Consider the following 26,415-nt stretch of genomic DNA (forward strand, 5'->3'; position numbering starts at 1 on the left):
CACATGTCATAACATACACATGCATGCACATATATGCAAACATATGTTTTCTGGCTTTAGAGTCATGTATAGAAACATATACAGTCCTATAAATAAATATAATTGTGTATATGTATATATATATATATAATTAGAGCACTTAACACAATGAAAAAATTACAATTGTACACATAGGAACCATTGGTCTGGCTACTGTATAATAGGGTAAGTAGCTCGATTTTCAGAATATTATGGGGTTAGAGAAAAAATAGCTTCGACTTTCTTAGGACATTCTTTTGGGCATTCTTTCCAAAGGTCAAGGGACAAACAAGACCAAATTCTCAGTCCATGGGTCACATCTAGCTCTCACTCTAATCTGATACAACCTCCATCACTACACAGTGATAGCGAGTACTTTTCTGTTTTCTGCTGTAAAAAATTAATTTGTCAGTTGCAGTGGTGTGTGAGCAGCTTTCTGAACACCGAAGCATATAGCAACCCCATCATAGGAGGTTAGTTGTAATAGGAATAGGTGGTCCTGTAATTATATGATTTTATGTGGAACATTTTAGAAGCCTTCTAAATGAAATCTCTTCCTGACAAGAGTAATGACAAAAAGATAATTTATTGGAAAGCAGTCAGATTGTATAAGGCTGTTAAATTACTCTACTACAGGTGAATCAGGGGCTAAGTGTGTTAAATTGGTGATAGCTGAATTGTTACTGATAACGCTCAATGGTCACACCATATTATGTTGGCTTAGAAAATGTTTCATGCTCTATTCTTATTGTTATCAGAAGTACAATCTCTGGATAAAGGAAAAAGTAAAAATATTTCCTCTAGTAGATAATTGTAGACATTTATATATAGTCAATGAAATATTAATAGGGAAATCATGTACTTTATTTTCCAAACTGGAACACTTTTGAAAGTGAAAGTGACCACTATTAATAATTACATCACAACAACAGGCATAAACAAGGAAGCAGGTTCAGGGAAATTGGGATGTATAGTTACTCTAAGAATGACATATAAAACTTGACAAGATAGTTCCACAGGTGACTCAGGCCTGGCCAGCAGTGAACCTCCTTGCCTTCTGCCTTCTATTGAAGTGACATTTGTATAAATGAATTGGTTTCCATGTTATAGGTATTGATTTCATAATATGAGGATATAATGTGGTTCCTGAGCGCATTGTTTGTATTGGTTTTGCTTTAGAGCCCTAGAAATGTTTGAATGTAGTAGTGTGTTGCAGCATCATTAGATGGAGATGGCTGGTACAATGGCTGTCATCCAAAATGATATATTTCCATAATTCTCAGTAGTGATTTGACCCTCTTGGTCTACCTCCAGTTTCTGTTTCCTTCTTATGATTTTTGTGGGAGGCTGATTTCTGATTTAAGAAAACATGTTATATTTTATTTGCTTCCTCTTTTAACTCTATTTTTATGCACAACTGACTAATATGAATATTGTAGTTAATAGAGGCTTACAAGAAACACTCTTATTTCTCTTGTTTGCTCTAACGATATCTCACTGTGGCCTCTTAGATAAATGACCAAGTGGTTTTGTTGACATATTTATGAAGTTTTATAATAGAATAAACTGGGTAAAGTGCATTTTATGGAGCTTACTTAGGTTTTTAGTTTAAAGACAATATAGCCACAAGGAGTAGTACTATTTCAATAAACCCCAAACTAAGTCATTTTCATCCACAATTCTTTAATTCTCTGTTAAAAATGTCATTGTAAAGATGATCTTTATACTTTTGAAAAGTACCTAATTAGATCAATCATTCCAGGTATCTCTGAATTATTTTTACAAAAAGGTTTCAGAGTTCAGGTCCAACTTGTAAAATGATGGCAAAAATTATTTTAGCTGTGAGTTGCTTGGCTTATTCATATTTCTTTTTGTTTTTCTGCACCTTTTGTATATTACTAGATTTACATAATTTTCTTAATAGTTTGAAGAAAACCACAATGAAGTTTAAAATTTGTTGTGACTGTGAAACTGTGCTGTTGAATGATAAGGACACTCCACCCTGTTCATTGGCTAAGAGGAAATGTAATCAAAGTATTGTCTTTGTTCAGTCTATAGTCAACTTGCATTATTTCTTAATTTGTATCTTTAGATTCTGGGATATATTGAGTTTAGAAAGTTTCTTTTTACTCTGTCAACATCTTTCTTTTAAAACAATTTCTGATTTGTACCCAAATATTTTAGTTGCTTCAAGCTTTACTTTTATAAGGTACACAAATGTTATTTGTGAATATACAGTATCTTTTTTGAAGGAGAATATGTAATGTTGGTTGCCTTTTATAATTAAGCTACTGTGGATGAACCTTTTATGACAAATAAGAGACAATTTTGTTATGACTCTTATGTTACACTGTGATGCAGTTCTCTCTACTTTTCCATGCCCCCAATGAGGGGGTTTTCATTCTACTTCAGCTTCCTTATATCCGGTGACATGTGTATAATAGATCATGTTCAGCTTAGCAGTGATTCTGACAGTGCTCAGCACAAAGTAGATGCTCAGTACTTCTTTGCTGGATCTATGTTAGCTATTGAATTTCTTTTTGCATCTCATAAAGATATGTGTGTTGAGATATGATTACTTAAGGAATACTCAGGACAATGGGGTGCTGTTATGGTTGCTTTAGGCTGGGTTTGTTTTACCTACAATGGGGAAGAGAGTGACTACTACCCAAAATTTGTTTTATATTCTGAGAAGTCTCAGGTTTATTTCATAACTTGAAAAAAATGTCGGTGTTTATTCAAATGAAGAAGCAAAAAGTTTCAAATAATATGCATCCACATAGAGCTCGGCTTAAAATCAGGGCCATTTGTGGCATTTCTCCCCCTTTGGCCGCCTCCATTTGTCAGCTTTTTGAGAAGGTGTATATATTTCCATAAAATTCACAGTTGGCTGACAGTAACAACATAAAACTTATTTTAGAGATTATCATTGTATTTTTTAAATTTTTTATTGGTACATGATATTTGTACATATTTATGGGATACATGATAACTTTTGTTACATGCATAGAATGTGTAATGGTCAACTAGACGGGTATCCAACATGTTGAGTGTTTAGCATTTCTATGTGTTGGGAACATTTCAAGTCCTCTGTTTCAGTTGTTTTGAAATATACAATACATTGTTGTTAACTATAGTCACCCTACCCTGGTATAGAACATTAGGACTTATTCTAACTCTATGTTTGTACCCATTAGCCGTTAATTATATAGGCATCTCAAATAGAATATTTAATGAAGAACCTTGAAGGAACTGAACTTTACTTCTTTGCGAAAGAAAATTGCATAATAGTGCTTAAGAAAAATGTGTATATTTAATTTCATACTGATAATGTTGGGTTTTAATGGTATTTCACTTTATTAATGGATTTTCTCATTTTGTATTACTTTTATTTTAATCATGAGAAAGACTTGTTTTTAAAAAGTTTATTTTATTAGTATTCCAGTTCTTCATTTATCGCAAGGACAAAAAACCAAACACTGCATGTTCTCACTCATAGGTGGGAATTGAACAATGAGAATGCATGGACACAGGAAGGGGAACATCACACACCGGGGCCTGTTGTGGGGTGGGGGGAGGGGGAGGGGGGAGGGATAGCATTAGGAGATATATCTAATGTAAATGATGAGTTAATGGGTGCAGGACACCAACATGGTACATGTATACATATGTGACAAACCTGCACATTGTGCACATGTACCCTAAAACTTAAAGTATAATAATAAAAAAATGTTTAGCCCAATAAAAATAAGCAAAAATAAAATTCAGGTGGGTCCTCTTCATTTAAATGCTCAGTGGCTTTATACTTGAATACTTGACTATACAATTTATAGTTATATTAGTCAGGGTATTGCACATGGAAATTGTATTTTGCCATTTTCTGTGCTCATTCAGCTTCCTTTGATTTAAAAATTATTAAAATGGAATAAATATTTAGCACCAGCTAAGAAAAGTTTTATTTCAAACTGAAGCAGTACAAAGGTCATTGGCCATATTGTGAACAATGTAGTATGAAGTGGATTCCTTTAGTTGTTCACTTATTAAGGAAGATAACTGGAAGAAGGGAAAAAGAATACAATGTTTGTGTTATTTGTGACCTATATTGCCCTTCAAATACTGAAGTAACACATTGGACTTAAGAATGGTAAGAGGAATAAAGATTATAAAGCATATACAAAAATCCATTATTTGGGGCTTTCTCTTACATCAGTCATGGAAAAATTTGGCATGGGAGAGAAAAGTGATGGAATTGTTTGTATGTTCTATAATACTAATAAAGAACATCATAAAAATTTATTAGTCAAAGTTTTCCAGCAAGACAATGGATTGTGCAACAGATACATCTAATGTAGCAGAATTTTCTTTGTTTTATCAGTGCCAAATACAGGTTCATAAATATATTACTGAAGACATTTTAATTTTAAAGCCTTGCCCTTCTGCTTCAGTGATAAAAAATTATTTTTGAAATTCAAGGAAGATTATTCTTGAAATATAAAAAAACTGCCCTGTGGTCAATGATAGTCTTAACTACCTGTCAATCAAAAGCAGAAGTTTGTTGAGACATTTAATTACAAGGTAATGTAGTCATCAAAATGTCATTGTGGTAACTGACAGCTCATTTTGGACTGAAAGTGTACAACTACCTCCCCTGAGGTCAGAGATGTTTGGAGGTTAACTTAGTAATGACAAATCCTTTATTATCACATTATGACATTGAAAAAATGTAATTACACTAATAAATTAATAACAGTAGTAAAATGACAGTCATAATTGCATAATGTACAAGTTGTCAACTGCGTTTTTGTTACATGGTTGGAATTTTTATCTTATCAGTATATTTGCAGTATGTTAATTGTCCTGAATATGGCACAGACACAGAAGGATTTCTAAAATTTTTCAAATGCTATGGTCTATACTTATGGGAGTCCAGTGTATCCATACTTTGATTCTACTTATATTCTTCCCACCTCTTTCTCTTCTGCTGTTTTACAAAGCCTTAAAATAAATAAGGAGAATTTGCAATTACCACCTGACCCAGTGTTAATGTGTAGTTAATGTCCTTTTTATCTGGGAAAGTTTTGACTTCTGTCTGAAGAAAATTTTGGCTTAAATGTCTTGTACTTAATGCATCCAGAAAAAAATGAAAGGAAAAGGACAGGGTTTTATACATATATATTTTATTTTATTTTATTATTTTATTTCATTTTAAATAGCTGTAGATGCAATCTTTGACTTCCTAACTTTGCATAAATATAGAAAGTACATCTCCTTAGTATCTAACTTCCTTCTGCCTTGAAATCTTCCAGTTAATATAACTAGGAGCTGGCTAATAATAGGTTTATGCGTGTAGTGTTCTAGCCGTGAGTTGGCACTTGATAGTTGACATTTATTTATAAAGAGAACTTGTGGAAAAAATGATTAGTTGGCTACTGTTTTCATTGACCTGAATTATAGAGAATTAATTGTATGCCTTTTCAAACATTTCCATGGGGTAACAGATGACCTTTTAAAATGGTGATTTGCCCGTTCTTTTTATATTTGCTTGCAATTCTTTATTTATATCTTCTCCTGAGTGCACTTAGAAACTTCTGGGTGTGCTGGGAAGAAAAGGTTTGCTCTTTGGTACCCAAGTCAGAAAGTTTACCCAAGTCTCTGCCAGGACCATAGATTTAATAAACTGTTAAAAGGACTGATTTCTTTGAGAGAAGTTTGAAAGTAGTATACAATAGCTTTTAGATTATGTATTGTTTATATATCTATATATAGCACATATATTTTATATATAATAATTAGGAAGCTTACATTGTTTTTTCCTCAAGGGAAAGAAGGAATGCTCCAGAGTCAAATATGTTTTAGGGGAGCCTAAAGATTCTTAGGAATTCATTGGTAATATGGCTGTGCAGTGTTTTGCAAGTTTGAAAAGATGATAAATGATAATAATAACCAATATGTATTGAGTAAATTTTACTATGTTCTCAGCACTTATTAAGAAGATAGCAATGCTAACACAAACAATATTCCCAAAATGTATGAAGAGGTACTATTATTATCTTCATATTGCAGATGAGAAACTGAAGCACAGAGCAGGTAAGTAGCTTGCCTCAAATTATACATCTATTATGTTGTGGAGGTGGGATTCAAACGCAGACATTGTGGCCCCATAGTCCATGTTCTTAAACCACTAAGGATATTGGAGGAAAACATACATAAAGAGCACTGCACCAGGAATCAGGAGACTTGAATTTTAGCTTTACTGCTACTAAGTAGTCCTTATGGTCTTGCACAAGGTTACTCTGTGGTCCCAAGTTTCCTCACTCTTAAAAATGGACACGTTCATGGGTCTGTAATCTGGTTTTATGAGAACTCTGAAAGCAGACATTCTTTTTGCGTTCACTTTTTGACCACAGAGCTTTCCGTTTCCATTTGTTATATTGGCTATAGAGGGTGAGGTTAAACAAAAAGCAATATGGGTCCAAATGTGAAATAAAACATATTAGTCTGAGCTGTCCAAAGACAGAATAGACTTATTTAAACAAATGGTGCATTTACCATCAAGTGGAAATGTTCAATCAGAGGATGGATGACCAGTTAGTGGGGTACTGAAGAGAGGACTCAAGTATCAGTTGGGAAGTGGGATACACCAGATGACTTTTAATATTTCTTTCTACCTTGGGATTTTATGTTTCTGCAAATCTCATCAATATTTCATTCATTCATTTAACAAAAGCAATCTACCTGTAATGATATATAAGCACATATGTATAATTATGTGAACATACTATATATATATATATATCTTTCTGTACCCATAACATGACTTATAGAGTGAATCTTGCAAGAATTTCATCTATTAAAAATAATAAATACAATTCAAAGCGATCTACAGATTCAGTGCAATCCCTAGCAATGACATTCTTCACAGAAATAAAAAACACAATCTGAAAATTCGTATGGAACCACAAAAGACTCAGAATAGTCAAAACAATCTTGAGTAGAACAAAGCTGGAGGTATCACACTACCTGACTTCAAAATATACTATAGTTATAGTAACCAAAACAGCATGCCATTGACATAAAAACAGACTGATAAACTACTGAAACAAAATAAAGAGCCCGGATAAATCCATGCATTTACAGCCAACTGATTTTTGTGCCAAGAACACACAATGGGGGAAAGAACAGCTGCTTCAATAAATGGTGCTAGGAAAACTGGATATCCACATGTAGAAGAATGGAACTAGACCCTTCTCTCTTACCCTACACAAAAATCACCTCGGAGTTGCGCTGGCAACAGCCTTCCCCTGACTACTCCTCTGTCTCTCCAGTGAAAAATGGGCCTCTGCTTGCCCACTGCTCAGAAGCTGCAAGCTGTGTACTCATGAATTTTGGAGCCCATTTGGACTTTCATAATCAGTGATGGCAGTAAAGGAATCAACTTTGAGAGCTACTGAGTTTTGATTCTCTCATCAGGTGTATTTACGTTATTGGCAACATTATCATCATGTCATGGCTTGGATGCAAAGCCACCAGAATGCCTGTAGGAAGGCTGTGGAATCCTATTTCAGTCTTCCATGGTCATTTCCTCCTGCAGTTCTTCCCTGAAGAGCTTACGATAACCAGGCTGGATATCCTATGTCCTTCTCTGACCATCACATGGCCTGGCAGGACTCCTACCTCCGTTCTACAGATTTCAGAAGGTCTGGGCAGCATCCACATGACAGCAGTAGGATCCAGGCATCCGCAAGAGAAGACCAAGCTTAGCCTAAAGAGGAGGAGATGGAGACAAAGTCAGATGGGGTGGTAGAATGCGACCTAAGCAATATGGAAGTCACCCAGGACCTCTGCCAGTACTTTGCAGAGACCCAGAGGCACAGAGAAGACCAATGGTGGCAGCAGCAGCTGGATGCCAAATACCTGGATGACTACATGAACGCTGACCACGACCTGTACTACAACATCTACTGGTCAGTGGAGCCCCGGACTAAGAGGCCCAGTGAGCAGCAACAGACTGAGAATAAAACATTTGTTTGGGAGAGTGCCACCAAGATCGAGGCCATGGAGGCTGAAGTGCAGCTGAGCTTTGACAAGCACTGTGACAGAAAAGCAGCCGAAGTATTGGCTGGTCATCACCCTGAAGTTCTGAGCACTGGGCACAGGGACCCCTGAGAGTGCTTTCTGACAGAGTCACCAGCCTCACCCTTTTTGGGGGGTACACGCTCTATATCTCTCCTTCTGTACAATTCTCATGGAAAGGGGAATTTGTAGTGAGGCACAGCATGTTCACCAATGTCCCAGTTGGCCTGTCATGGGTGTATGTACTATGCCAGCCCCTTAGCGGTCAGCCATATGTGTACTGTTGACAACATGTGAAATTTTCTCCTGATATAAAATGATAATTTTGTATATATTACACTGTTTTTTGATGTTGTCAATAACAGTTCAATTCATTAAAGTTCTTGCCTAGAAAAAAAATAAACTCAAAATGGATTAAAGACTCAAATGTAAGGCTCGAAACTATAGAACTACTAAAAGAACAAGCACAGGAGAAATGCTTCATGATATTGTTCAGGGCAAGGATTTTTTGGGTAAGACCCCAAATTATAGACTACAAAAGCAAAAATAGACAAGTGGGATTTCATCAAACTAAAATGCTTCTGCATAGCAAAGGAAATAATTAACAGAGTGAAGAGACAACATATAGAATGGGAGAGAATATTTATAAACAATGCGTCTGACAAGGGGTCGATATCAGGAATATATATAACAAAATCAAACAACTCGATAGCAGAAAAAAAAAACACCCTAAATAATCTGACTTAAAAATAGGCAAAAGACCTGAATAGATATTTCTCAAAAGAAGATATACAAATGACACATAACCAGCAGGTATATGACAACATTTTCAACATCACTCAACGTCAGGGAAATGCAAATCAAAACTACAATGAGATGTCATCTCACACCAGTTAGAATGGCTATCGTCAAAAAGACAAAAAAACTAACAAATGCTGGCAATGATACGGTTAAAAGATAACTTTTATACATTGTTGGTGGGAATGTAAATTAGTATAGTCATATGGGAAATAAAATGGAGGTTTCTCAAAAAATGAAAATTAGAACTACATATAATTTAACAATCCTACTGCTGAATATATATCCAAAGAAATTGAAATTAATTTGCCAAAGAGATACCTATACTCCCGTCTCTATTCCAGCACTATTTGTATTAGCCAAGATATGAAATCAACCTAAATGTCCATCAAAAGATGAATAGCTAAAGAAAATGTAGTATTTATAAACAATGGAATGTTACTCAGCTACAAAAATGAATGAAATCCTGTTATTTGCAGCAACATGGATAAACCTGGAGGACGTTATGTTAGGTAAAATGAGCCAGGCACCAAAGGACAAATATCACATCATCTTACTCATATGTGAAACCTAAATAAGTTGATGTCTGTGATGGTTAATACTGAGTGTCAACTTGATTGGATTGAGGGATACAGAGTATTAATCCTGGGTGTGTCTGTGTGGGTGTTGCCCAAAAGAGATTAACATTTGAGTCAGTGGGCTGGGGAAGGCAAATCCAGCCTTAATCTGGTGGGCAAAATCTAATCAGCTTCCAGGAAATACAAAGCAGGCAGAAAAACATGAAAAGGCAAGACAACCCTAGCCTCCTAGCCTACATGTGTCTCCTGTGCTGGATGCTTCCTTGTCTCAAACATCGGACTCCAAGTTCTTCAATTTTGCAACTTGGACTGGCTCTCCTTGCTCCTCAGCTTGCAGACAGCCTATTGTGGGACCTTGTGATTATGTAAGTTAATACTCAATAAACTCATATATATGTCCTATTAGTTCTGTCCCTCCCAGAGAACCTTGACTAATAAAGATTTTGGTACCAGAAGTGGGGTGATTCTAGAGGAACATAATATAAATGATGAAGTTTTTTCCTTGGTTTTGGGGTTTCTGAAGTTGGCTGCTTAATATGAGTAGACCCAAAAATGCTAAGGACTCTACTTTTAATAGCATGGAGAACACCGATATTCCTTGGCATGAACTATTTAGAGAGTTACACAAAATAAATGCATTTGACACTCCTGATTCACTGCTCATGAAAGGCAAGGAGTTTAGTGACTATACATAATATCATTGGCCATATATGGAGAACCAAGGAACATAATGAATCTGGTTGGTTGCTCCGAAGTTCAGTGGAAAAAATGATGAAAGAAAATGATGAACTCAGGGATTTTGTCTCCTGGCTTCAGAAGTCGATACTGAGCCTCAAATCTGCCAAGATTGCCCTGAGTGAGAGTCATATCTCCTATTGAGAAAGAGCTGACAATGTAGAAAAATAGACACAAGTTCTTATCATGAAAGTGGCTGACCTGCAATGAAAGATGCATGGACTTCCTTGCCAGGTGTCTACTGTTAAAGTGAGGGCATTTATTGGAAAATAATGGGGCCCTGCAACTTGGAATGGGGATGTGTGAGAAGACCCTGATGAAGCTGGGGACACTGTGTTTGTAAATTCTGATGAAACTTTTTTGCCAGAAGGAACAGCTTTCCCATCTCCAGTAGTGGCAACATCCCCTCCCTGACCCATGCTGCCATCAGCCTTTCCACCTTTGTCTGAGGAGATAAACCCTGCACTGCCTGAGGTAACAGTGATGGCCTCCAGTGAGGCAGTTGCCAGGCAGGATAATGTTGATTCTCCTCAGAAGCCACCCCCAACACCTCTGTTTGCTTCTAGACCTATCACTATACTAAAGTCATGGTGGGCCCCTAGAGGTGAGGTTGAAAGTGTGACCCCTGAGGAGGTGTGCTACACTTGAAAACAACTGTCTGAGTTCTCCAAATTACATAAACAGCAATCTGGAGAACAGGAATGGGAATGGATACAAAGGGCATGGGATAATGGTGGAAGCAACATAGAATTGGATCAGGCAGAATTTATTGATTTGGGCCGACTAAGTAGGGACTCTGCACTTAATTTTGCAGCTCAGGGAGTTAAAAAAAGGTTTTAATAGTTTACTTACTTGGTTAGCTGAAATATGGATTAAAAGATGGCCCACTGTGAGAGAGCTGGAAATGCCTGATCTCCCTTGGTTTAATGTAGAGGAAGGGATCCAAAGGCTTAGGAAGATTGGGATCGTAGATTGTATTCGTCACTTTAGACCTACTCATCGCACCTGGGAGGGTCCAGAAGATATACCCTTGACCCATGCCTTGTGAAATAGATTTACGAGAGCAGTACTTGCATCTTTGAAGAGCCTTATAGTTGTCCTTTTCTGCATATTAGGTTCCCTAAAGGTGGGAACCACAATTACTCAGCTACAAAATTTAAATACAATGGGAATAATTGGATCCTTAGGTGGCAGAGGCCAAGTGGCAGCACTCAACTGTCAAAGGCAAGGTGGGCATAGCTACCATAATGGACAAAAGAGGCAAAGCAGCAATCGTGTAGAGCTCTGGCATTGGCTAATTAATCACAGTATTCCTAGAAGTGAAATTGATGGGAAGCTTACTGCATTCCCACTTAAATTATACAAACAGAAAACTTGTAGGTCGAATGGACAAAATACTAACTTGAATTATAAAAACAGAGAATCATCGCCCCTTAATCAATTTCCAGACTTGAGCCAGTTTACAGAACCAGAACCTCTTGAATGAAGGGGAGGCCGGGTCCCCTTGAGGAAGGACCACACTACATTACCAACAATTTATGTAGTGAATCTTTCGCCCATCTTTCCCCAAGGAGACCACTGGCCTTTTACCAGGGTAACTGTGCACTGGGGAAAGGGAAATGATCAGACGTTTGGGGACTAGTGGATACTGGCTCTGAGCTGATGTTGATTCCAGGCAACTCATAATGTCAATGTGGTCCTTCAGTTAAAGTAGGGGCTTATGGAGGTCAGGTAATTAATGGAGTTTTAGCTCAGGTCTGACTTACAGTGGGTCCAATGAGTCACTGGACTCATCCTGTGGTCATTCACCCAGTGCCAGAATGCATAATTGGCATAGACATACTTAACAGCTGGCAGAACCCCCACATTGGCTCCCTGACTGGTAGGGTGAGGACTAATTATGGTGGGAAAGGCCAAATGGAAGCCATTAGAGCTGCCTCTACCTAGAAAATTGTAAATTAAAAACAATATCACATCCCTGGAGGGATTGCAGAGATTAGTGCCACCATTAAGGACTTGAAAGACACAGAGGTGGTGATTCCCACTACATCCCTGTTAAATTCTCCCATTTGGCCTGTGCAGAAGACAGATGGATCTTGGAGAATGACAGTGGATTACTGTAATCTTAACCAAGTGGTGACTCCAATTGCAGCTACTGTACCAGATGTGGTTTGATTGCTTGAGCAAAATGACACATCACCTGGTACCTGGTATGCAACCATTGACTGCACAAATGCCTTTTTCTCCATTCCTGTTTATAAGCCCCACCAGAAGCAATTTGCCTTCAGCTGGCAAGGACAGCAATATACCTTTACTGTCCTACTGCAGGGATATCTCTACTCTCCATCTTTCTGTCATAATCTTTTTGGAGAGCCCTTAGTCCCTTTTTGCTTCCAGAAGATATCACACTGGTCCATTACATTGATGACATTATGCTGATTGGATCCAGTGAGCAAGAAGTAGTAAACACATTGGAGACATTTGCATGCCAGAGGATGGGAAATAAATCTGACTAAAATTGAGGGATAGTCTACCTCAGTAAAATTTCTAGGGGTTCTGTGGTTTGGGGCCTGTTGAGATATTCTAAAGTAGAGAATAAATTGCTGTATTTGACCCTCCTACAACCAAGAAAGAGGCACAATGCCTAGTAGGCTTATTTGGATTTTGGAGGCAATGCATTCCTCATTTGGGTGTGTTACTCCAGCCCATTTACCCAGTGACCCCCAAAGGCTGCCAATTTTGGGTGGGGTCCAGAACAGAAGAAGGCTCTGCAACAGGTCCAGGCTGCTGTGCAAGCTGTCTGCCACTTGGCACATATGACCTAGCAGATCCAATGGTGCTTGAGGTTTCAGTGTCAGATAGGGATGCTGTTTGGAGTCCTTGGCAGGCTCCCATAGGGGAATCACAGCAAAGGCCTCTAAGATTTTGGAGCAAGAACCTGTCATCTTCTGCAGATAACTACTCTCCTTTTAAGAGACAGCTCTTGAACTGTTACTGGGCTTTGGTGGAAACTGAACGTTTGACTATGGGTCATCAAGTCACTATGCAACCTGTACTGCCTATCATGAACTGGGTGCTTTCTGACCCATCTAGCCATAAAGTGGGTCATGCACAGCACCATTCCATCATCAAATGAAAGTTGTATATACATGATTGGGCACGCTTGAGCAGTCCTGGAGGCACAAGTAAATTACATGAGGAAGTAGCTTAAATGCCCATGGTCTTTTCACTCCAGCCACCCTGCCTTCTCTCCCCCAGCCTGCACCAATGGCCTCATGTGGAGTTCCCTATGATCACTTGACTGAGGAAGAGAAGACTAGGGCCTGGTTCAGATAGTTCTGCACGATATGCAGGCACCACCCAAAAGTGGACAGCTGCAGCACAACAGCCCATTTCTAGGACATCCCTGAAGGACTGTGGTGAAGGGAAGTCTTCCCAGTGGGCAGAACTTTGAGCAGTGCACCTGGTTGTGCACTTTGCATGGAAGGAGAAATGGCCAGATGTGCGATTATATACTGATTCATGAGGTGTAGCCAATGGTTTGGCTGGATGGTCAGGGACTTGCAAAAAGTATGATTGGAAAATTGGTGACAAAGAAATTTAGGAAAGGGGTTTGTGTATGGACCTCTCTGAGTGGTCAAAAACTGTGAAGATATTTGTATCCCATGTGAGTGCTCACCAACAGGTGACCTCAGTGGAGAAGGAGTTTAATAATCAAGTGGATAGGATGACCCATTCTCTGGACACCACTCAGCCTCTTTCTCCAGCCACCGCTGTCATTGCCCAATGAGCCAATGAACAAAGAGGCCATGGTGGCAGGGATGGAGGTTATGCATGGGCTCAGCAACATGAACTTCCACTCACCAGGGCTGACCTTGCTATGGCCACTGCTGAATGCTCAGTTTTCCAGCAGCAGAGATCAACACCAAGCCCTTGATATAGCACCATTCCTTTGGGTAATCAGCCAGCTACCTGGTGGCAGGTTAATTATATTGGACCTCTTCCATCATGGAAAGAACAAAGGTTTGTCCTCACAGGAATAGACACTTACTCCAGATATGGGTTTTCCTATCCTGCATGCAATGCTTCTGCCAAGATTACCATCCATGGACTCACAGAATGCCTTATCCACCATCACGGTATTCCACACAGCATTGCCTCTGACGAAGGCACTCTATGGCTAAAGAAGTGCAGCAGTGAGCTCAGGCTTATGGAATTCACTGGTCTTACCATGTTCCCCATCATCCTGAAGCAGCTGGATTCATAGAACGGTGGAATGGTCTTTTGAAGTCACAATTACAACACCAACTAGGTGACAATGCTCTGCCAGGCTGGGGCAAAGTTCTCCAGAAGGCCATGTATGCTCTGAATCACAGTCCAATATATGGTACTGTTTCTCTCGTAGCCAGGATTCATGGGTCCAGGAATCAAGGGGTGGAAGTGGAAGTGGCACCACTCACCATCACCGCTAGTGAGCCACTAGCAAAATTTTTGCTTCCTGTTCCTGCAACATTACGTTCTGCTGATCTAGAGGTCTTAGTTCCAAAGGGAGGAACGTTGCCACCAGGAGACACAACAACAATTCCATTGAACTGAAAGTTAAGCTCGGCACCTGGACACTTTGGGCTCTTCCTACCTTTAAGTTAACAGGTTAAGAAGGGAGTTACAGTGTTGGCTGGGGTGATTGATGCAGACTATCAAGATAAAATCAGTCTACTACTCTACAATAGAGGTAAGGAAGAGTATGCATGGAATACAGGAGATCCATTAGGGCGTCTTTTAGTATTACCATGCCCTGTGATTAAGGTCAATGGGAAACTACGACAGCTCAATCCAGGCAGGATTACAAATGATCCAGACCCTTCAGGAATGAAGGTTTAGGTCACCCCACCAGGAAAAAAACCACGACCTGCTGAGGTGCTTGCTGAAGGCAACAGGAATATGGAATGGGTAGTAGAAGAACGTAGTCACCATTACCAGCTACAATTATGTACTGGCTGCAGAAACGAGGACTGTGTCATGAGTATTTCCTCCTTCTTTTGTTAAAAACATGTTTGTGCATGTATACACTTGTACTAAGAAAATATTTTGGCCGGGCGCGGTGGCTCACGCCTGTAATCCCAGCACTTTGGGAGGCCGAGGCGGGTGGATCACGAGGTCAGGAGATCGAGACCATCCTGGCTAACACGGTGAAACCCCGTCTCTACTAAAAATACAAAAAATTAGCCGGGCGTGGTAGCGGGCGCCTGTAGTCCCAGCTACTCGGGAGGCTGAGGCAGGAGAATGGCGTGAACCCGGGAGGCGGAGCTTGCAGTGAGCCGAGATCACGCCACTGCACTCCAGCCTGGGCGACAGAGCGAGACTCCGTCTCAAAAAAAAAAAAAAAAAAAAAAAAAAAAAAGAAAATATTTTGATTTTTTTTCCTTTTTCATGTAACATAAGATTTATTGACTCCATATCAGCATTTAAGTATTGTTAACTTTATGTAATAGTATTTGGGTTGGGAATTGGTGCCATTTTAGTTGTATGAAGGATAGTTGTATTATGTTAAGTGTAATTATGACCTCACTATTTTCTTTATTTGAAGATTATGTATGATCTCAGGACATGTCTATGGGGTCAAGTTGACAAGGGTGGACTTATGATGGTTAATACTGAGTGTCAACTTGATTGGATTGAGGAATGTAGAGTATTAATTCTGGGTGTGTCTGTGTGGGTGTTGCCCAAAAGTGATTAATATTTGAGTCAGTAGGCTGGGGAAGGCAGATCTACCCTTAATCTGGTGTGCAGAATCTAATCATCTGCCAGTGAATATAAAGCGGGCAGAAAAATGTGAAAGGCATGACTGGCCTAGCCTCCCAGCCTACATTTTCTCCCTTGCTGGATGCTCCCCGCTCTTGAATATTGGACTCCAATTTCTTCAGTTTTGGGACTTGGACTGGCTCTCCTTGCTCCTCAGCTTGCAGACAGCCTATTGTGGGACCTTGTGATTGTGTAAGTTAATACTCAATAAACTCTCCTATTAGTTCTGTCCCTCTCAGAGAACTCCTAGAAGTACAGAGTAGAATAGTGATTACTAGAGACTGGTGAAGCAGGAGAGGAGTGGGAATGGAGAGAATTTGTTCAACTGGTACAAAGATACTGCTAGATAAGAGGAATAATTTCTGGTGTTATATTGTGCAGTAGGGTGACTACAGTTAATAATAATGTACTATATATTTCAAAGTAGCTGGAAGAGAGAATCTTGAAATGTTATCATAACACTGAAATAACCTAATCACCATGATATGATTATTATACAATATATACATGTATTGAAACATCACACTGCACCCCATAAACTTGTACTATTATATCAGTTATAATAATTTAAAAACTCATATTAAAAATCTTGTAGATCTAGTTCTAAAAAAGCTGAAATGTAATATGCAATGTTCCTTTTTTTAAAAGACAAATGGTTACAATGTTTCTGTTTAGAATAAAAGTAGATCTGTACCTTAATATGACATTGCACAGGAGGTTTCAGATACATAGTAAGTAGATATTTTGGGATGGAGCATATTCAAAGTAAATGAAACTGCATAAAGAATGGCGCCTGGAATGAATTATACTCCATTTGACACTTTCTTCTTCATTTCTCAATTTAAAACAACTGAGCGGCCATAGGTAAGAGCTCTGAAGAAAACACCGACTCAACTTGAATGCAGGTCCTACTATTACTACCTGTGAAACTTGGAAAGTAATTTACCCATTTCAAACATCACTTTCCTCACTTGTAAACTGAGGGCAATTACAGACCTGCATCCTAGGGTTATTATTAGAATTAAATGATTTAATACATGGGTCTTTACACTATTATTTATATCTGTGTTCTTTTTGTTCCTTTTTTTAACATATGATCCATTAGCAACTTCAAAAATTATAGTAGAAGATTGATGGTATGAAGACATACCTCATTTTATTGGACTTAACTTTATTGTGCTTTTCAGGTATTTCCTTTTTAACAAGTTGTGGCAACCCCACATTAAGCAATTGTTTCATCACTATATTTCTTATAGCATGTGCTCACTTTGTGCCTCTGTGTCACATTTTGGTAATTCTTGCAATACTGCAAATGGTTTCATTATTATTATATCTGTTATGGTGATCTATGATCAGTGATCTTTGATGTCCTCTGTAATTGATTTGGAGCACCACAAACCATGCCCAGGTAAAATGGTGAACTTAATAAACGTGTGTGTTCTCACTGGTCTACTGCTTGGTTATTTCTTAATCTCTCTCCCTCTCCTTGGGTCTCCCTATTCCCTGAGGCACAACAGTATTAATACCAGGCCAATTAATGACCCAACAATGGCTTGTAAGCATTTAAGTGAAAGGAAGAATCACACGTCTCTAGCTTTAAATCAAAAGCTAGAAATGGGCCAGGTGCCTTAGCTCACACATTTAATTACAGCACTTTGGGAGGCCTAGGCGAGAGGATCATTTGAGCCTAGGAGTTTGAGACCAGCCTGGGAAATATAGCGAAACCTCATCTCTACAAAAAAATTAAAAAATTAGCTGAGCATACGTGTTCATGCCTGTAGTCCCAGCTGCTAGGGAGGATGAAATAGGAGGATCACTTGGGCCCAGGGGGTCGAGGCTGCAGTGAGCCATGAGTGTGCCACTGCACTCCAACCTGGGTTACACATCAAGACTCTGTGTGGAAAAAAAAGAGGAGAGAAATGATTAAGCTTAGTGAAGCTTGTGGAAAACCTCTAAGATAGGCAAAAATCTAGGCCTCTTATGCCAAACAGTTATCCAGATCTTGAATGCAAAGAAAACGTTTTTGAGGAAAGTTAAAAATGCTACATCAGTGAACGTATAGATGATAAGAAAGCAAAACAGGCTTTTGCTGATATGAAGAAAGTTTGTGTGGTCTGGCTAGATCAAATCAGCCACAATATTCCCTTAAGCCAAAGCCTAAACCAGAGCAAAGCCCTACCTCTCTTCAATTCTGTGAAGGCTGAGAGAGGTAAGACGCTGCAGAAGAATAGATGGAAGCTAGCCAAAGTCAGTTCATGAGGACTTAAGGAAAGAAGCTGTCTCCACAATATAAAACAGCGAGGTGAAGCAGCAAGTGCTGATTTAGAATGCAGCTAAGATAATTGAGGAAGTTGTTTGGTTACATTAGACAACAGATTTTCAATGTAGATGAAACAGTCTCATAGGGAAAAACATGCTGTCTAGAACTTTGTAGCTGGAGAGAAGTCAATGCCAGGCTTCAAAACGTCAAAAGACAGGCTGACTCTTTTGTTAGAGTCTAATGCAGTTGATGACTTCAGTTGAAACCAATGCTCATTTACCATTCTGAAAATCTTAAGGACCTTAAAAAATATGCTAAATCTACTCTGCCTGTGCTATGCAAATGGCACAACAAAACTTGGACGACAGACTGCACGTTTGTTTACAGCACAGTTTACTGAATATTTTAAGCCCGCTATTGAAACCTACTGTTCAGAAAAAAAAAGATTTCTTTCAATATATTACTGTTCATTGACAAAGCATCTGGTCACCCAAGAGCCGTGATGGAGATGTACAGGAGATTCATGTTGTTTTCATGACTGCTAACATAGCATCCATTCTGCAGCCCATGGATCAAGGAGCGATTTCGATGTTCAAGTCTCTTTTTCTAAGGAATACATTTTGTAAGGCTACAGCGGCCACAGGTAGTGATTCATCTGATGGATCTGGAAAAAGCCCATTGAACACCTTCAGGAAAGGATTCACCATTCTAGTTGCCATTAAGAACATTTGTGACTTACAAGAGGAGGTCAACATCAATAGGAGTTTGTAAAAATTTGATTCCAGCCCTCAGGGATGACTGAGGTATTCAAAAGACTTCATTGGAAGATGTAACTGCAGATGTAGTGAAGCTGCCTAGCTGTCTGGAGTAAATACTGAGGTTCTTGCTCTCACGGCCAAGGAAATCGAGGGTCGTGGACACACACACACACACACACGCACACACACACACACACACACACAGAGAGAGAGAGAGAGAGAGAGATTGGAGCAAGAGTTTAATAGGCAAAAGAAAAGAACCGCTCTCTGTCATAGAGAGGGGTCTGAAGTGGGTTGCCAAGTTGTAGTAAAAATGTCAGGGATTTTATAAGTGGACTAGTGAGGAGGGGGTGTCTTATCTTCCTAAGGCCCAAAGATTTAGTTGGGACCAGGTGTGCTATCTTTTTAGAGCAGAGTTTTCTATCAGCTCTCACCCTGTTCCTTGATCATGTAGGCAGACTCAGTCTGTTCTGCTCTGTGCTGTTTTTTGTTTGTTTGTTTTTTGTTTTTTGCTTATCTGGGAGGGAGAGTTTCTGTGCCTGTTCCCAGACATCTTCTTACAGCTGCAGGCATCCCCCTGTATCTGCTTCTAGATTCCCTATCTTAGTGGGCCTAAGGGGAAAGGAAAGTGCTTATTAAGGCACACTGTTTTTCCTGGGGCTCATTGTATGAGTGTGAAGTTTGGTGCTCACCCAGGAGACTCCCCACTCCTTCTGTGCCTGAGTTGTTTACCTGTGTTTTACAGCCTGATCTTCCAGGCTGTCTTTTTCTGGAAGAGAAGTGATTTCTTTGAACTGCATGAGGTTAGAAAGGGAGCTATTTATGCTTTTTGTTAGAAGGAAAGTTTTCTGCAGGGGACTCTTTTCACTTGAACTGTCTACACAAATAATTTCTTTCTATATTCTACAACTTATTTCTCCTCTCAGGAATGGAATACCTAATGGCTGTTAGGGGGAATTGGGCGATGACTTCTTCTGGCTACTTTCTGCTGGAGGGAGGTGTTGTGTGGGGAATAGCAGCTAGGGCTCCTCCTGAGGTCGATCTCAGTGTCCCTGGTAGACGTAAATGGCATTTTCATTTTTGGCTCCATTTGCAGCACCATCTGAAGCTTGATGGCTTGTAGGCGAGAAGAGATAAACTTTACAAGGAGGTTTAGAATATAGGGTCCAAGGCCGGGCACGGTGGCTCACGCCTGTAATCCCAGCACTTTGGGAGCCTGGGGCAGGTGGATCGCGAGGTCAGAAGTTCAATACCAGCCTGGCCAAGATGGTGAAACCCCATCTCTACTAAAAATACAAAAATTAGCAGAGTGTTGTGGCGGGTGCCTGTAATCCCAGCTACTTGGGAGGCTGAGGCAGATAACTGCTTGAACCCGGGAGGCAGAGGTTGCAGTGAGCCAAGATTGCACCACTGCACTCCAGCCTGGGCAACAGAGTGAGACTCCATCACAAAAAAAAAAAAAAAAAAAAAAAGGAATATAAGGTCCAAATGTGAGCATTAAGACTACCATTATTAGCGGGGGCACTGTAGGCCATAACCATGACAACAGAGTTTGTTTGATACCTGTGAACCATTTAGATGGTTTGTGTTGTTGTAAGTGGGTGTATGGGGCTTGGCTTTGTTCAGCTTCCTTGGTCTTACTTTCTCCAAAAAAACGAAACCTCTGGGTTATAGGTTATCTGGCAGGATTTGCAGGATAATTGCCCAGAACTAGAACATTGTTCAAGATTTTCTACATTACCCATCCCTTTTTGTTTTCCTTGAGACACAGCTGGAGATTTGTGGTTGGCTCACAGGAATAAGCATGGTTAGTTTAAAATGTAGGCAAAAACTTAAAAACAACTGAGACTAGAAGTTAATAGAAGATTTATGACGTTTTAAAAGATAATTTTTCTCTTTAATCCTCAATTTTGTTAAAAACAACTTATGATAGGACTGAGCTGTTTGCAAAATAAACTTTAGTCTTATACTTGGCCTGATTATTTGCATAAAGCACAGCAAGAGTGATCACCTTTACATAGGCCTTTTTTATTGGCTTTGATGGAACTCTGTTTCACAAGGAATCTCAGATAGGACTTTTTAAAGCCAAGCCCAGCCATGGGTTTGTACCTTCAAATACCTGTGAATTGGGTAAACTTCTTTTTTCTTGAGGTTCCAAGAGCATGGGATTCCTAGGCCTGTTAGAAAGTGACATTCTTTACTCACTGCAGGTTAGGAACCCTGTCTACACAGGGGCTGTGTAGACAAGGTGTGAGGCCAGTTCTCCAAGGGGCTTTTATTGGCTTTGCAAGTCAAGCTTGACTCCTTAAAGGGAAATACACCCTTTCAGTCAAAGTCTTGGTAAAACAACCAGTTTTTCCAATTGTGTCCTGTTGCAAAATGAAATAGATTCTTATTGCACTGATGCAAACAACTATATTGTTATAAGTTGAGAATACTTGCAACCAGTTTCTGAATTCTAGAGGAACCAGGCAGAGCAAACAAATATGTTTCAAACCTTGTTTACAGGAGTATACCTTACTTAGTTGTTAAAGGCTGTAGTTAGCTCAAGATAGGTTTCCTTAAGGGTCAGCAATGTTCCAAGCATAAGTCAAAAAATTGCTTTAGTTTTCTATAGTTCAGTCCATTCCATTAACTCTCATTCTGCTTGATATTTGTAAATATTTCAGCTTTTTATGAGTCCTGTACATTTTTCTGTTATCAGAAACCTGCATTTAAGAGCACCTATTAAAATTCCACAGATGATTATAAACTATTTTTTATTTTGAACAAGATGAAAACAAGATAAAAATTGTCTGTAAATCACAAAATGTCCAGGGTGGTTACAATCAAGAGCATGATTGACAAATTTGATTATTACCATTGGCTTACAATAACCCAACATAACAACCTTAATTGTGATTAATAGCACATATTTCGACACTAGAACCTTAGACATCCCATACAGTTTTGGAACATATTTTAATATTATTCTCTAAGATATAACCTGAAGTGCATTAGACATCATTTTGGCAATTCCATGTACCTAAACATGTTAAATAATCCTGTTTACCTCTCTTCCGGATGCTCCAGGGGCCCTCTGTAGCACCCAAAAGCTAGGGATCAGGAAAGACAACCTTGAGACTAAAGTTTGATTTTGGGAACCTGTTAAAGATGTTCAAAATTTAAAACACTTGGTATTATGAAATAGAATTTTAGATTACCATTAGTTACTTATTTTTCCAAAACGATGAGTCAAAAATTTGAAAAAGCAAAAACCACTCATCAGCTTTTTCTATTACACGAAAAGCATGTTCAAGAGAGAAAGTTAGATTTTACCCTTGCATTAATTTGCTATTAATGTTAACCCTAATTTTTTAATGAAACCTTATAGACAATTCTATTCAATCTTAACCAGTTTGACCATAAGGTGAGATTTTTACATACCTGTTATAATTGATGAGTTTTGCTAAAGAGCAGATTGGCATTTTAAGAAAACCTTGTTGCGCTTTTATTTCAGAGTTTAATTTACAGAAAAAAATACCCTTCTGAATTTAGTTAATAGTTTCACACAGAGTTTCCTTTGCAAGATTAATTTTTACAATCTTTTCACAATTTGCTTAAACCTTCCACTTTAATTTAATTTAAGACAATTCTTTATTTCTAGGCAGAATGTACATGTCCATGCCTTCTTATAATCTTTAACTAAAAACATCTTTTACTGTTTTATTTACTCACCTCGTATGCAAATCCATGTTCAGTAGTCTCAATTACATGTCATAGCTCTTAGCAATTTTTCACTTCAATGTAAAACCTGATACATTGTTTTAATTATGTACTATATACAGATAAAGTTTGACTCCTTTCAGCATAGTTAGGGTCATGGTTACTTCCATATGTTCCTAGGCCTTGCCAATTGTGAAGCAGGTAAGTTGACAGTTTTTAAAGGCCAAAGAAGCAGTTACAACCTTAAAACATTTAGCAAACCTAGTATCTGACCTGTATAATTTAGACCACATATTTACACCTTTGAAGACATTTGTATTTTACCAATAATTCCTAACACTGTTTTTATTTTTAAAGATTAAAGTTCCGTGAACTGAAAGGTACCACAGCTTTTACTTTTCTCTTAAAAATATTTGATTTAAGTGCTTATTTTTCTTAGGAAAATTAATTAGAGCTCTTTTTAAATAGACACTACACACATAACACATATGTAACCACACAGACAAACAGAAGAAGATCCAGTAGTTATAAGATTTTTCATTTGCTAATTTCCCAATTGGATTATTGGCCTGCTGGTGAGACCCTTTAAGAACAGGGCCAGGAAGACAGTTTCCAGGGCCTAATAACCAAGCATAGCCAGAAGACAAAGACAGATTTTGAGAGGTACTAATTCACCTCTAATTCCAGGAGTTCCATGAGGAAAATAGAGATTTTTTTTCCAAAATGGGATTTGTGGCACCTTTTCTGTTTTCCCTAGGAGTCCCTGGCCACCAGAAGTTATTTTAGGGTCTTTCATGCATGCACCAAGGGTGTCAAGACACAGTGAAAAAAAGTAATACAGTTGACTGAGAAAAAACCTTTTCCAGGAAAACTAGATCTATGAAGAGAAAAACATAAAGCCTTTAAAATATACCCATAGCTTGGATATCCACTTTCAATTAAGCTGAGCGCTCTTTAAGAAAATCCTTTTTCATTAATTAAACCATTACAGAGAATGTAGACAGTGATTCTTACCATTTTTTTCCCCAATTTGCACCACTACCTGTTCACAGTCACATTTAGTTTCTCCAGTTTTCTCTGGGAGAAAGTGGCTGGGCTCAGGCAAGGGCAGTTTTTCAACTGGACTGCAGATCCCTTTAGCAGCAAAGCTTGATAATTGAGGAGGCAATTGTCTGTTAGCTAAAGCCTTTCCTTTAAGGCCAGCAGTCCTGCCATATTGTGTGGGGTGTAAACAGTTAAGTTATTCCGCATGGTTAACCTAGTGGCCTCCGGCACCAGCAAAACCACTACTACAACTGTGGTTTGCAGGAGGCAGGCTGACCATACTTTAGCCACAAAGCTAAGTTCCTTGGTTAAGTAGCCATTGGCTTTTGATCTGGACCTCAAGCCATAGTTAAAACTTCCAGGGCCATTTCCTTCCTTTTTGACAGATAGAGACTGAATGCTTTCCCAACAGGAAGACTGAGGTCTGGTATTTTAAGGAAGGCTTGCTTTAGCTGGTTAAAGGCTTTTTGAGCCTCAGATTCCCAAGTGGGGGAGGGGGTGAGTTTTAACCTTTTGAGTTTTTCTTATGAGATGGTATAAAGGGTGAGCCATTTCTCTGTACCCAGGTACTCATGGTCTGAAAAATTCAGTAATGCCCAATAATCCCCTTAACTGTTAAAGGAAATGGGCTTAATCTTCTCCTCACCTGGTACTCTACTTCCTTCTAATAAGACTAGACCTAGGTTCTTTACTGAAGTCTGACAGAGCTGAGCTTTAGATTTTGAAACCCTATATCCCCTTTTAGCTAAGAAATTGAAGAGGGTCTTAGTGCCTTCCTGAGACCTCCTTGGTCCCAACCAAACTAATATTGTTATTATTAGGCGCAGAGGAGAGTGTCATTTACACACTGCAAAGTTTCAACTTGAGAGTGAGAAAAACTAGAAAGAATTTTAAAAAGGGCCTGTGTAAGCAACTTCCTCCCAATATAGGGGGCTTTCTGAGGAATGAACCTTTTCTTTACTGAATTGGGAGACAAGGAGGTGTGTTTTATTAAAACCTCTCTCAGTCTTCCTAAAAAGTCAGGGAGATTTTCATCTGGTTTCTGGTTCAACAAGGACAGTTTAGAATAATTAAGAGGTTTGGTCCTAGTCCTTTGGCCCTCTAATATGCACATTTAAAAGTGTTTCCTTTTCCATTCATCTATGGGGTCACAGGCCATCCAGTCAGGATTGTCAAGAAGTATAGCCTCTCTACCTATTGGGAATGGTTTTTCCATTATTTCCTCACCTTCCTTATCTCGCCTTTTCCTTTTTGTTCTACTACAGGGATATATTGTTCATCTCTGAATTTTTCTGCTGCTGGAAGAGCTGGCTGCTTTTCAGCTGCAGTGAGGGTTTGGCCTAGAAGCAACATAGCATCTCTGCATGTAAGATTAAACACTTGGGTTAAATTTTGGAAAGCCTGTATATATTTATCAGGGTCATCAGAGAACCTGCATATATCCTTCTTTATTTGTCTAAAGTCTTGAAATAAGCAGGGAACTGGTACCCTAGTGGTGCCCCTTCCATCTGGCATTTCTTGTAGGAGTAGTATTGAAACTTGGACAATGGGGAGCTTTGGAGATGGTGGAGCTGGAGGAGCTCATGGTGCAGTTGGAAGGGGCACCAGATGAGGGAAACTGGAAGCACTGGGGCACTTAGGAGTCACCTCCAATGGTTCCTCCAAAACTTGCTCTTCTGACTTAGGGGAACTACTCTCCACAGACCTGCCTGATTTGATTGCTAAGAGGGCTGAGTTGATTGTGCAATGCTTGATCTAATAGTTGGATAATATTAAAATTAAGGATCCTTTCCACAGGCTAGGTTTGTTCATTCCCAAGATGGTAAGAAGGCCATGGTAAGAAGATGTCTCCTTGTGCAAAAGAAAATGAGCAGCTTTTTCTTTAGAGTTTTTGGGTCAAAGGAGTTCAAAATGCACTCCAGAGGAGTGTGGGCCTAAGATGGCTTGCTACCCATCCTAGAAAAGAGACAAGATAAGAGGCATCCCTTAGTCTCCTTGTTCTTTTTAGTGTGACCCAGGGTGGAGGGGAAGACAGTGGGGGCGCCCCCACCGACGGTTCTCCCTCCTCGGTCGCTGGGTCCTAGCACCATAATTGCCACCCTGTGGTTGCAGGTATGACCCTCAAACATGGGACCAGAGGAAGAAGTCAATAGGGCTAGTCACAATTGCCTATGTGACCTTATTCCTCTGCCTGGTAATTGCCCTTTGACCTCCACGACTTGTATGAACTGCATGGCTCCTTGATGGATGAATCTCAGGAGAGATTACGTAACAGTTGCATTTGAGCAAGGCCCCTTAATGGAGGGAGTGTACTGGACTGAGCTTTATACTCTGCTGTTATAGACTGGACTAGAGAATTTATTCTTAGGTGGTGGTTCCAGTTAACTTTCAGACATAAAATCCCCTTTCTATTTAGATGCCATTCTAGTTGTAGGCACAATAGGTGTCTTAGGAAAACATAAGGGTCAAATGGTGGCCTTCCTGCTAATGGAGAGAGTATTGAGACTAAAATTTGTTTTTAGAGGACGTTTTTCTCCTCACTGCTGAAAGCAGAGTTCTCCTGTTCACAGATGGGGCATAAGGTTTGGTCTCTAGCAGAGGGACGTAAAAGGGAGAAGAATTGGAAAGCTAGAGAGAGGCTTTT

At 39.2% G+C, this 26,415-nt stretch overlaps 1 protein-coding gene and 1 pseudogene across 6 annotated transcripts in view; both read left to right on the forward strand.

The window, feature by feature from the left end:
* DACH2 (dachshund family transcription factor 2) overlaps positions 1–26,415 on the forward strand; it is a 676,921-nt gene that overhangs the window by 150,119 nt on the left and 500,387 nt on the right. The window lies entirely within an intron of this gene.
* On the forward strand, positions 2,450–8,242 carry LOC134809362 (gem-associated protein 8-like; annotated as a pseudogene).

Source organism: Pan troglodytes, chromosome X (genome assembly GCF_028858775.2).
Source record: "Pan troglodytes isolate AG18354 chromosome X, NHGRI_mPanTro3-v2.0_pri, whole genome shotgun sequence".
NCBI classification, from domain to species: domain Eukaryota; kingdom Metazoa; phylum Chordata; class Mammalia; order Primates; family Hominidae; genus Pan; species Pan troglodytes.